An 11,336-nucleotide genomic window follows, 5' to 3' on the forward strand; every position below is an offset into this window, starting at 1 on the left:
AAAATACAAGAAATGATCTAATTAGTTTGTTTTTTTTTTTGGTACTGGTAGTCTCCCAGTACTCAGCAGTGATTCAGGGAAACGTCCTCCAGCTCACATGCATACAAGCAGCAGCAAGCTTGTCCAGGGATCAACTGAGGATAAGATAGATTTTATTTTCCACTCCTTGGGCACCACTCCTTTCTGATGCTGCCCTGGGCAATTGCCCATAAAGTCCCTATCAAAAACTGCCACTGTGCACATGGTTTTCAAAGTATGTTTTATCGTCTCAAGCCCAACATGTTTTCAGATTCTCAATTGTTCAGGTTTTTATATTCAGGAAAGTTTTAAAGGAAGTCATTTTGTTTTAAACGTTCATTTAGAAATGTTCCTCTACATTCATTTCCTGTGAAACTTAGGATTAATCTGTGTTATCTGGTATTGATTTTGAAGTTTTCAGATTAATTGCATGCATTATTAAATGTTGACAGCCCTAATAATAATTAAAAGAAAAAAAAAAAGAAACAGTTTCACAGCTTATGTGTTACTCCCAGCCGGCCGCTCCCGTTTCACCGGGTTGTATTATTTTTCCATGCTGCTTGCTGAACAGGAAACAAACTGTAAATGTGATTTCAGGAGCTCTTCCAGCCTGATTAAGCTGCTGCAGCTAAATGAACAAATTCAGCAAACTTGAGCGCTGACTTTCCTAAAACATGCAAATAAGCTTTTTAGTATGCTAATGAAAATGTAAATATCCCCTCCACCCTCTTTCCAAACAACAACAAAAAAATCTAAATAAAAGCGAGCAGCCAGGAGGAAGAGCAATAAATGGTAAAATACATGTTGTGTGGTTGTGCTTTTAAGCCGTCAGAGATTGAGGAATTCTGTCCTCTCCGCAGGTTTCAGCCGCCGTGTGATTACAGTCATGTAGTGACTGGGCTAATTGTGCTGCGGCTAGCATACTGACTGACAGATCGTTTTGTGTTCAAGTAGATGCTGTCAAACAAAGCCTCGCAATAGTATTCACACCCTTCTTCAGGTTTAGCCATGCTGCAGTAACAAACTTCGGTTTATTTCGATGGGATTTTATATGAGAGAGCACGAATATCACAAATTAAAATCTGAAAAGTGTCCAATCTGTGAGAATGTTTGAAATTGTAGGTTCAACTATTTTTACTAAAAAATTACTTGGGTAAATTTCAGTCTCTAGATGTCAAAAGTGTTGAGTCCGATAGGCTGAATACAAATGCACGCCACACTTTTGAGATATTTCATTTGTAAATGATGCATCATTTTCCTTCCGCTTTGCAGTTTCGCACTGATTTGGTTCGACTTGTCGCATTAAGAATCCCAATATGACGACGTTCCTTGCTGCAGCTTGACAAAATGTGGGAGAAAATTTCCGAGGGGTGTGAATATTTGTGCAACTAAAAAAGATCAGGAACACCCTGGCTTTATCTTCCATCCATCCGTCTGGCCGGATCAGGCTTCATGTAGCTAGCCCAACACTTTCAGACACTCAGTGGTTTATCAGTTTTAATAAAAAACTGACAAACAAAAGCATTATTGCGCCACAGACTGCGGGTCAAGAAAAAGTTAATAATATGGTCTCCATAGGATTTCTAAAGTCTCCAAAGACACATCTTTTAATCTTCCTCTTCATTTTGCGCAGACACACACACACACACACACACACGCACCCCCCCACACACACACACACACACAAACACACCACGTTGGAAGAAAATGACTAATGCGATCAGGCTTCTGAAACCGCATAATAAGTTAGAAAACATTATGATGCATAACATGCTCATGGTTAATAATCTATTTCCCTCTCGGTGGAGGGCGCTCCCATTAATAATGTGCCATCAAACCTGTCTCATTTAAACTAAATCAGCTGTTTAGGAGGAATTATTTATGGGGACTTTTATAATCAGCTTGTAAAACAGATTGAATAATGGCTAAATTCAACATCATCTTAACGTGCGTTTTATTTGCCAGACAATAAACAAAACCATGTGGTAAAGCCTGCTAGCGTCTGGCCTTGGTCTGGAGTGCCTTTGACACTGTGGACCATAATATCCTCCTACACCGTCTTCATGTGGAGGTCGTTCTTTGTGACACTGTTCTGGACTGGTTTAAATCTTTCCTCTCCAATCGGCTGGAATGTGTTAGCCTTGGCAAGGCCAAGTCCCAGGCTGTCTCTGTCTCCTGTGGTGTCCCACAAGGGTCAGTCCTGGGGCCCCTGCTATTTTCCCTCTACATGCTACCTTTGGGTCAAATCATTAATCGGCACAATATCTCCTTCCACTGCTATGCCGACGATATACAACTTTACATTAGAACTGGAGCATCATCATCACCATTTTCACTCACTGCCTTCACCACTTGTCTGGAAGAGATAAGGACGTGGATGAATCAGAACTTTCTCCAGTTAAACTGCTCCAAAACTGAGGCCATGTTGATCGGAACACCTCACCAGGTTCAATCTTCAACCTTGACGACAAGCTTCTTTTCTGGACAAGACACCCCCCTTTCCACCACTGTTACAAATCTTGGAGTTAGAATGGATTCTCATCTTACATTTGAAAATCATATTAAGCATCTATTTAAAACCTGTTTCTTTCATCTTCGCAATATCTCCAAAATTCGTCCATCTCTCTCTTTCTCTGATGCCGAGACTCTCGTCCATGCCTTTGTCTCCTCCAGGCTTGACTACTGCAACTCTGTGTTCATTGGAATCCATAAAAAACATCTTCAGAAGCTTCAATACATTCAAAACAGCACAGCCAGGATTCTATTGAGAGCCCGTAAATCTGCCCATATTACACCTATTCTGCATGACCTCCATTGGCTTCCTGTCACCTACAGAATTCAGTAGAAAATTGCTCACATTACACATCAATGTTTAAACAGAACTTCACCAGATTATCTGAAGGACCTTCTCATTCCACATTCATCCACCAGATCTCTGCGATCACAAGACAGCAACTTCCTCCACCTTCCTCGCTCCAGATTAAGGACCATGGGAGATCGGGCATTCGCTGTGGCTGCCCCCCGTCTCTGGAACTCTCTCCCGGATTATTTGAGAGCTCCGCAACCACTGGTTCACTTCAAAAGAGGCTTAAAGACTTTTTTATTTAAGCAAGCCTATTCTGCCTCCACATGATTTTTATGATGTTGATTTTATCTATGATTTTAGTTGCACTGTGTAGCACTTTGAGATTTTTTCTAATGAAAAGTGCGGTACAAATTAAATTGATTATTATTATTATTATTATTATTATTATTATTATTATTATTATTATTATTATTATTATTTTATTATTATTATTATTATTATTGGAGTCTGATGTCAAGAAGTCACCGGTACTATCTGGGTCCAGTTAAAGTCTGAACTGAAGCGAACATGCTGGTTTTGTCCTTGGGGGTTTGCATGCAGGGCAGCAAGACCGGGCACATGTCACGATTACAGCTTTAAATCATGAAAATTCATTTTATTATCATACAGATAACCTGATTAAATGCAAAATGCAGTTTTCAAGTAATGATTTCATTTATTAAGGGTAAACAGTTTCCCTGGCCCTGTGTAAAAAAATAATTTCCCCCGAAGCGTAATTTAAATCATATTTGAACAATCGTTTTACTTTATTCACTCTGGGGTGTTATTTTGAGCATGACATGCAATATTAAAAATGGTTATTTATTTTTTTATTCTTTTAATCTGGTCATTTGGGTCCCAATCCGATGGCCTGATAACTAGACTGATAATTACAAATTAGCTGCCGTGGGGTTCTTCACTGTTTTTATAAAAAAAATCTCTGCAAAGCACCACATTTACTTATTTACAGGAATTACAATATATGAGTTACAACATTTAATTTCCCTTTGGGACCAATAACGTATTTTTGAATTCAGTTTGGATATTTGGAAGTATAAATATTTGTACCTCTCTTTCTGAAATGGGGGTTTAAGAGCTTTAGTTTTAGTGATACAAATCGCACTTCCTTATATGACTTGTGTCTTGAAAAAGTGCATTATTACAATATTTTTCCAGAGCACTGTTTGTATTTGTGGGGCTGTAACTGCTGTGCCATGCAGTCACAGCCATACAGTTACCTAACAAAAAAAGTAAGTAATAGTTTTTATCGTGACTTTTATCTTTATCACAATAGTGTCACAAATTATCGTGATAAAACTTTATGTCCATATCTTCCACCCCTAGCAGCAAATCACAGACAGATGCATCTCAGAAGGTTCCTCAGTTCTGACTCTCGAACATCACAGAGGCTGGAAGCCGACAGCCGTCTGGCTGGGGGCGAGAAAGCAGGACGATCTGCGTGAATACAACAAAACACCGCTCTCTATTTACGCCACATCTCAAACACGTTCAACTTCAGGCTTTGACTAGGTCACCCCAATACCCTCTCTCTTTTTGAGCCATTCAGAGGTGGGCTATTTGTTGTGCTTTGGGTCATTTCGTTGCATTTCCATTACAAATGTGTGTAAAACTATTTTTGATATTCTGTTAATGTTGAAAAAAACAATTGTGGTTTTTCTGTAAAATAAGAAATACAGTTAAATTTCACACCATGTCGTCGTCCACCTACCACTTCCTGCCTTCTTTATTCATGGTTGTTGATCACATGACTCTTGTGACGCAAAAATAAAAAGTGTTTCCATTGAAATACACTCCTTTCAGTACAGCTGGGGGGGAAAAAAATCACCTCATCCTAGCGCCAAAACATTTTATCAAAAAAACCCAAACAAAAACAATTGGCATGTTTCCATTTGGTGAATTTATTTTCATAATTCCAAATAGCGCAATTTGAAGGTGAATGGAAACGCAGCTAACCTCCTGTGGATAACGGCTCTCACTGTGAACGTTTACCAGAGACAGATGACTTTGTCCTTAATTTTTATCTACAATGCTTTGCTTCAATTATCTCTGTCTGGTAATAATAATAATAATAATAATAATAATAATAATAATAATAATAATAATAATAATAATAATAATAATAATATCTGAAAACATTTATGTGAAAAACAAAATTTAAAAAAGCTGAACAACAAATGCAGCTATGGCCAAAGGAGTTGTGTTGTGTTTCGCAAATTTTGAGGCTGAACTTTTTGTGGCGATAAGTCACACTGCCGACACTATCAGGAAACGTGATCTGATGTGTGCCAGCTCGCTGCAAAGAGCTTTGCTATCTGCAAAGATTTACTGGATAACAAAAGCCCATTTTCGGTGTGTTAATGCTGCGGCATTTCAGCACAGGTGAGGCTGTGATAGAGTCCATCTGAAATCACTTTATCAATCTAATTAACGGACTGATTGCTGTAAAGGAATCAGTCCGTTATTCCTTTACAGCGGACTGATTGCTGTAAAGGAGGTTCAGATGAGCTGGAAATGATCGTTTTCAGTGTTCGACAATGTTTGCCACTGGAGAAAAAAACATGCAGCCAACTGCAAAGAACTCTGGCCCTGATAGCTTTCTGGATCATGGAGCATGTTATTTATGAAAGGTCCAATCACAGTGAAAACAGTCTGGTTCATCAAAAGTCATCCTTTAAATATGCACATTCTTCATGCCTTCCTAACCAACATCTCAACATTAAATTTAAGATTAAAATTGGCATATTAAAGCTGCAGTATGTAACTTTTGCAAAAATATGTTTATTATAGATTGCTTAAAAGTATTCCCATGTTGTGACAGTATAAGACACGTCCTCTTTGCGTGTCTTATACTGCAGTCTGCAAAAATTGCGTCGCTCCCGGTCAAAAACAACCAATCAAAGCCAGGATTAGGGTCGTAGCACTGTCAATCAACTTCCTGTATGCAGCTCAACGTGCTAAAACTGTAAAAACAGCTTACCGGTACAGTAAAACTATTTATCAATGGCTATGCTAAGCAGCCTAAGTATTCATAGCAGACTATGTCGTAGCTTACCAAAGAATTACACAGAAGCAGGGGAATTACACAGAAGAGCTAAATCAGATGCAATTATTTTTGCTTTTATTGATAGCAGGGGAAATCCTAAACGCAAATCCTTTCCAGAGAAAGACAGTAAGATTTAAGCTCCGCCCCTTTGGTTCCACAATCTCAGCTGCATGTTCTGAAAGTACACATTACCTGTGGTCTCAGTTATCAATTTGAAAGACAACACAGTGATCCATAAAGGAGACTTTTGTTGTTGTATGTCTACAGCAGATGGTAGCTGCTTTTCTATTACAAATGTGCGCAAAACTCGGTTGACATTCTGCTAATGTAAAAAAAATGCAGTGTTTCCATTAAACATTAAAGGTGAAAAAAGTGAAATATGCTACTTTCAGTACAGCTGTAAAAAGGAGCTTAATGTTGACTTAGCAAGCACTAAAGGAGAACAGTCACCCCCTGAGGTGAGCTGTGTCACCACCAGCGTCTGATTAACTTGGTGGATGTGTAAACATCTGCATGCAGAGTCTGGTTAAGATTTTTAATAAAGAGCCTTGTAACCATAAAAGTGGGGAAAAAAAGCAATTTATATCCAAGATAAAACTTCAAAGAATGACTGCAGTCCTTCAAGAAGTACAAAGATGATCAGAAGACTGAGAAAGAAAAGTTTGAAGGTGAGAGCCACCATGAGTCCCATGGTGTTCCCACCATAAATCCACCTAATATGATGTACTGAATGTGAGGGTCTGCTTCTCATTCATGTGAGTTGGTCAATGCTGCCCCAGAAGACTGAACTAAATAAAGCCTGGGACCAAAACATCCTCCGAGAGGAACTCCTTCCAACATTCCAGGCCCAATCCGGAGATGGCCTGAGCCACTTCCCAGCAGCATGGAGCACAGTGTTACTAGAACAAAGAGAAAACAAAGAGGCTTAGACAGCAGAATGACATTTTATAGCTAAGACAGGAAAACGTCCCACATCTTAACACCTTGAGAACCTGTTTGTAGTTCTGAAGAGGCGGTTAGATAAACAGAACATTTTTACATGAACAGATCATGATGAGTCAAGCTGCTCCAGTGGCTGATTTATAGCAGAAAGATTGTAGAAGATATTAAACAAAAGGGCCAACACCATAAATACTGACTCCTCACATAAATATGAAGCGTTTGCGAAAAAGAAAAAAAAGTGGAAACTCAAGTACTTTTTTTTTTTTGCCCTCAACGTTCTCTGCTAAAAGCATAAGAATGAATTGTGTCAGCTTGTTCCAGTGGTTGCACATGCATCTTAAATGAAATTAATTTGGGATTAAAAAAAAAGGGTCTCCTTTTAAACTACAACAGCACCAGATGATCCGATGCCTCAGAAGGAAACGAGAATTTTTCTCTCTTTGTTCACCATGATGTTTTCATCTGTATTTGGTTTAATGCAGAATTATTAAGTTGGTGCTAATATTTTAAAATAAAATTCAATGAATTATGTGCAGGACATCATAGCGACTGCTTCCTGTGGTGTTAATCTGTTGTTGACCACATTCTTTATTTTAACCACAATTGAATTGAATTTGCATCATTCGGCAAAAGTGCTACATTTCATAAAGCACTGCTAGCTTTGTAACTCACTATTTCCCATTTTCCAAATCCTTAATCTTCTATAGTCTTTGGTCTATAAAAACTGCTTATTTATGCTACGTTCACACATCAGGAAATGAGATTCAAATCTAATTTTTCCATCATAGTCTGAACACAATGGAATTAGTTTTTTAGTAAAAATACAAATTCCAGTCTTTTTACCCCCTAAAAATTGATTTATGTCACTTCTACATGTGGGCATGCATCAGATAGCTTTTGAAAGCGTTTTTAGTCACATTTTATTCGACTTTTCTGCACCAGAAAAAAGCTAAATGTAGTAATTCCAGACATTAACAACGGCTGAAGGAAGTAGGGCCAACACTTAACTTTCCTCTGAGTTTCCTAAGACAATACTGTCAACTCCCATTGATCAACGTTAAAATCAATCCATCCATTGTTACTGCCAGAAACAGTGAGCTGTTGTGTTCAGAAGTCTGACTGCAGTAGCCTTTAATTAGTAGCATGTACAACCAAGCAAAGGAAAAAAAAATAGAAAGAAAGTCGCTGAGTTGACAACATTGGGGTGACTATTGCTCAGGGCAAACGTGCAGACGTGACCTGGTGGGCCAGTCTGTCAGTCAAACCTCTGTCACCAGAGAGCAGAAGAGGACAGTGGTTGATTTTTATACCTTTGCTGAGATAGAAAAGATCAGCTTCACATCCAAGTATCGGCTGATCACCGACCGTCTAAAAATAAAGGAATCAGCAGGTCGATAAATCAGTGCACCCTAATCAAGACCTGGTGAACTTTACATAGAAGGTCAAAGCATGTCACATTTATTTAAAAATGATTTCCATTTCAAAACGTAATATCACAAGAACTCAACAGAAGATGCTTAGTTTCAACCCTAATTTGCATCTGCAGACTTGCTGAGATTTCACATCTCATCACAGAGGCTCAGTTTCTGTTTTCAAAGGAAAAGAGATCTCTTTTGTTTTCACCCCCCATCTTATTTCATCCTCATTAATATCAGCAGTCTGTTTGAACGCCATCTTGAATACTCAGCAAAAGTTTAACCTTTGGCTAAAAGCTTTAAGGTTCAACCAATATGACCACAAGTGTATTGTCCTCATTGAAAGAAAGTTGACATCCCGGCAACACATTTTTCCTAACAGCTAACGTAATGGTAAGTAACAGGTAAGTTTGATTAATTATCCCTTGTAAATCACTAAAACCTGGGGATTTATCTTGTTTAAGATAATGGATGCAAAAACAGAAAAATACTTATCTTCACTAGTAATTACAGATGGAGTTCAGACCATTGTGTGCTTTAAAAAGCACACAATGCACCAACCTGCCTCTTTCACAAAGCAGGTTGGTCGTGAAGTGTCAAAGATGAACCCTCTTTAACACCAACTTAGCCAGATGTATCCTCCAAATACGTGAGATTTAAAAGATTGAAACAGGCTCACAGAACCAAAGGAAACTTGAAATTACATAAACCAACCATTACACATAAAATGCATTTGAAACCTCTATAGCTCTAAAAAGTAAAATGCACTGTTAGCACCATAGATCTTTTCCAGTATCATTACTACTCATACAACTTCCTCTGGTTCAGTGATCTGTCCTGTCTTGACACACATCATTATAACCCATCCTATGTGAGTTAATGGCAAGTTTTTGCCTTAAATTCCCTGGCTACCTCACTACAGAGGCCTTCTGTCATCGATACATCACAACCTTAAGCTGCAAAAATACCCAACTCTTTCAGGAGCTGGCCATGACAAGGCTCTGACTATCTTGCCTGGTTGCTCAGACTCACATCAGCAGAGGGTTGACTTCAATCCCCTTTGGAGAAAACACACGGACAGCGAGAAGGCACCTGAGTACTGCTAGGAGTGGTTTGTGACAGAGGCTTTTTGCCTTGTATGTCTCAGTGATTGCATGGCCCGCGTCTGAGAGAGAAAACATCCCACCGTCACATAAAGCGGGAGGCAGAGGTCACCAAAGGTCGACAGCTACACTAGAGAAACTGCTTTGAAATGCCTGTCTTCTACGTGTCATACCTTATGACCGAAGAGGAAATTAAAGTTTTAGACTTACCCAGAGTCCAGAAGTAAATCTGTCAGAAAACCTTTGGGATCAACTGAAGAGGGCAGTGGACAAGAGATGTTCTTACGATCTGACCGATTGGAAGAACTTTTGCTAAGCAGAGTGGGTAAATACTGTCTTGTCAAGCTGTTGTCAGGACTTGCCCAAAGACTCTTTCTAAACAAGACTGGATGATGAAAGTGAATGAAAAGGTGTTTCAACAGGGTTAGTTTTACTGATACTAAAGAGAACAACAAAGGTTCTTCTTTGTTGACAAGCAGGATGGGTTTGAAAAGCATCTAGGCTTTACTGATCCGGATCGATGAGGCCGTGTGGCTTGGAGCGATTGACCCATCTGACATTAAAACAATGACGAATGCCTGCTCATGTTTTTATTGGCATGAAAACTTTGGATCATTGTCAGAATGCTCTGATACGACGTGTGCTGACTTTTTTTTTCGTCTTACAGTACAGATTTGATTGCAGGCAGCGAGGAAAGATTTCACATCTCTACACTTACAGCTTCATGCTGTGTTTCTTATTTCTAAGACGAGTTGCTGCAAAGCAATGAAAGTATGTCCGTGGGTGATCTCAGGCCATTTCTGTACATTCACTGCCTCGCAATAGCACTCAGACACCTTAAATCCAGCTGTTCTGTGAAGGTCTTGCGGGTTTTACAGAGCAAACAGCGTCATGGAGACTTAAAGCAGGATTTAAGACAATATCCCAAAGGTTAATCGTCCTGTGGCATGTGTGTTCAACCTATCATCTTTGAAAATGGAAATAATATCCCACAACTGCAAGTCTACCAACACTTTATTGTTCACTTAATCTGACCATTGTTGAAAAAAAAAAATCAGTAACTGTTTAACTGTTTCCATGTAGGAGAAACACCAAACATGTGGAAGAATGTGTAATAATCAGATGAGATACAAAAAAACATTTTTTTTTTTGTGCAAAACACAATGTGGGTAGGAGACTAACTACACATCACCCTCTACACAAAGTCACCACAGTTTTGTTCATGGTTGTTTTGCTTCTACAAAAGAATTTACTCCGGGGGTGTGAATACATTTTTTTAGGTTATTGTATTTTCTGGACTTTAATTCTCCCTAGTGTATGAGTTTCATCAGGCACAAAATGCATCACAAAAAGGAAAAAAAACACAAGAGCTGGACTGGAGTACAAGTTGCATTTCCTTAGAAATTGTCAAACGTAAGGCAGACCTCGTCTGTTTTAATGGTATGATCCTGTGACATGTTGTGTCCAGTCACCTGCTTTTCAACGAAGTCCTGGAAACTATCCACCCCATGGTGGACAGTCTGCTCGGAGGTCTGCTGGCATTTTCTCGGTGTCCACTCTCTCTCTGAACTGGGCTGGTCAGGAACAACTCAGCACCGCTGAGCACTTCACCTGCAGAGAGGAGCAGAGGCGCATGCGGTGTAAACCTGGGGTTTTAGAGAGGCTGTTGCGTTAACCTGGCCTGCTTTGAAAGTTATTCTTATTCATTTTCTGACAACTACCAGGGTGTGGAACGAAACTCCTGCCTGTTCCAGCAGAAACTTCTGCAGGAAGCCAATGCAGACTGGTTCCTCCGGCTCTGGACGCCTATAGCTGCCAGCCTGCATTAGCTTTCTTCCCGTCTGGAAGCTAATGTTTACTCCTTGGTTCATGTCCGTCAGTATGAATTAACTTTTAACCCATCAGTCAAAAAAACACATCATGAAGAGGCGTAAAAAGTATTAAAGACA

The 11,336-nt window shown here is 39.3% G+C and overlaps 1 pseudogene; it reads left to right on the plus strand.

Annotated features, from left to right (window-relative positions):
* Positions 1–2,548: 2,548 nt before the first annotated feature.
* LOC148154831 (uncharacterized) lies at positions 2,549–3,678 on the plus strand (annotated as a pseudogene).
* The last annotated feature ends 7,658 nt before the right edge of the window (positions 3,679–11,336 follow it).

This window comes from Poecilia mexicana, unplaced genomic scaffold, assembly GCF_051168715.1.
Source record: "Poecilia mexicana isolate PSO_F unplaced genomic scaffold, ASM5116871v1 scaffold_17, whole genome shotgun sequence".
Taxonomy (NCBI): domain Eukaryota; kingdom Metazoa; phylum Chordata; class Actinopteri; order Cyprinodontiformes; family Poeciliidae; genus Poecilia; species Poecilia mexicana.